Source organism: Anopheles stephensi, unplaced genomic scaffold (genome assembly GCF_013141755.1).
Source record: "Anopheles stephensi strain Indian unplaced genomic scaffold, UCI_ANSTEP_V1.0 ucontig197, whole genome shotgun sequence".
Lineage (NCBI taxonomy): Eukaryota > Metazoa > Arthropoda > Insecta > Diptera > Culicidae > Anopheles > Anopheles stephensi.
Genome location: NW_023405121.1, coordinates 7,501 through 10,000, shown reverse-complemented (window position 1 = coordinate 10,000; position 2,500 = coordinate 7,501).

Here is a 2,500-nt window from a genome sequence, read left to right as displayed (position 1 = left end):
TTGTCAGGGCACGGTGGTCCCCACAAGTCCCCGATTATTCGGAGATATTGTCCTACGAGTTTTAGTGACCCTTTTGTTCCCCGCAGGTCCCCGTAGGACGACCATCACCAGTTAAGGTGTAGTTGACTTGTCAGGGCACGGTAGTCCCCACAAGTCCCCGATTATTCGTGGATATCGTCCTACGAGTTTTTGTGACCCTTGGGTTCCCGAACTTTGCTACGATGGTTCTGCCTCCAGAGGAGACTTATGAACACTTCGTATCATTTCTTACACCGAACCATGGGATCGCGAGATTGCTCCCGGATCCCTAATCACCTTACATTTTCGTTTCGTTTCCGTACACTACGATGAGCTAATTCAATTTGTTTGTTCGTCTGGCGAACGTTTTATTGCGGAATTACCGCGGTACTTCCAGCCGGGTATGGCTGCCGTACGACCTACAGGATAGATCATCGAACCACTTTTCGTGCATATTGTCCGTCGAGGGTATCACCTCGATACCCCCAACAGACCTTTGGACACTTCCTCACTACTCCTTGGAGCAGCAATCAGGGAACCATATAGTAGGAACAGCCGAATATGGAACTCTTTTCGTACTTTGGACACCTCCTATAACTTGTATGGCGACTTCGGGGACCTTCATTTCGTTCTCAGTTGGTACCCCTATTTCGGTCTTTGGACACCTCGTCTTACCCGTATAACTCACTTTAGGTCCACTTATTTGCCTGATATCTCATCGTGAACCCGTTTTTCGTACACCGTACACACCTAGGAACACCACATATGCGTTTCCCTTTCGATCGTGAAGTTTTCAAATTTTTCGATTTTGGTCCTAGAAATTCATGAACGGTGGGAGACCAAAATTTTTCATAAAAAAAAAATTTTCACCGTTTGACCATAAAAACCTTCTTTTCGTACATACCCCATCATTTCTTCACGTTTTAGGCCATTTCTGAAATTTTCGCTTCGATAGTGTGTCCCCTATAATACAAAATGAACATTTTGCATCTCCCACAAGTGGCCATTTTTTTCCGCCACTGAAGAACACGACCTCGGGAACTCGGACCTAGGACGTGGCCATGTAAGTCATAGGCCACCCCAACTTTTGCAAAATACTGTTTCTTTTCACTTTTCATGATCTAAGGCGCGTTCCGACGGCGTTTTGAACAAATTTATGAGAAAAAAAATTTTGACCCTCGGACCAAAATTTTTTCGTTCGGGGCCCCATGGCCTATGGCCAGTATGGGAACTCGGGATGCCGATATGACAAAATTTGTCAAAAAATCACTAAAAAGTCGCTATGGCCCATTATTTAGAGCTTGTTGAGACCTTTCTAAAACACCTTGGTTGACCCCTGTCCGATAAGTAGTTTCGAGATATTCGAGAAAATGTGATTTTTTGGGACTTAGAAAATTTTTGACCCGTACCCTAAGAAAAAGTGATTTTTTCATAGGACAATTTTTTCTTCGCAAATACTTTTTGGTTTCACTTTTCATTATTAGAAACGCGTTCCGAAGCCATTTTCATCAAAATCTCGTGAAAAAAAAATTTCACCCCCGGACCAAAAGTTGGCCGTTCGGTGCCCTATGGCCTATGGCCAGTATGGGAACCAAGGATGCCGATATGCGAAAAAGTGTCAAAAAATCACTTGAAAGTCGCTATGGCTCATTAAATAGAGCTTGTAAAGACCTTTCTAAAACACCTTGGTTGACCCCTGTCCGATACGTAGTTTTCGAGATATTCGAGAATAATGTGATTTTTTGGGACTTAGAAAATTTTTGACCCGTACCCTAAGAAAAAGTGATTTTTCATAGGACAATTTTTTCTTCGCAAATACTGTTTGGTTTCACTTTTCATTATTAGAAACGCGTTCCGAAGCCATTTTCATCAAAATCTCGTGAAAAAAAAATTTCACCCCCGGACCAAAAGTTGGCCGTTCGGTGCCCTATGGCCTATGGCCAGTATGGGAACCAAGGATGCCGATATGCGAAAAAGTGTCAAAAAATCACTTGAAAGTCGCTATGGCTCATTAAATAGAGCTTGTAAAGACCTTTCTAAAACACCTTGGTTGACCCCTGTCCGATACGTAGTTTTCGAGATATTCGAGAATAAGTGATTTTTTGGGACTTAGAAAATTTTCGACCATGACATATATGAAAAGTGAATTTTTCATAGGACCAAAAAGTTTGTCCAAATAGGGTTTTGGTTCACTTTTTATGGTCAGATAAGTGATCCGATGCTATTTTCATGATCATTAGAGGGATTTCACGCTGTGACCAAAAATTTTCATACTTCATACTTGTCCCGGTGCCGTACATGGGAGGACCGGGGGAACATGTCTTCGTAAGTCGTGATGTTCAGTGACGGATTTCTGGGACTTAGAAAAAAAATGTGCTCTCAGGCACATTATATGTTTCATACACACATGATTTTCATTCTTCATACTTGTCCCCGTGCCGTATATGGGAGGACCGGGGGAACATGTCTTCGTAAGTCGTGA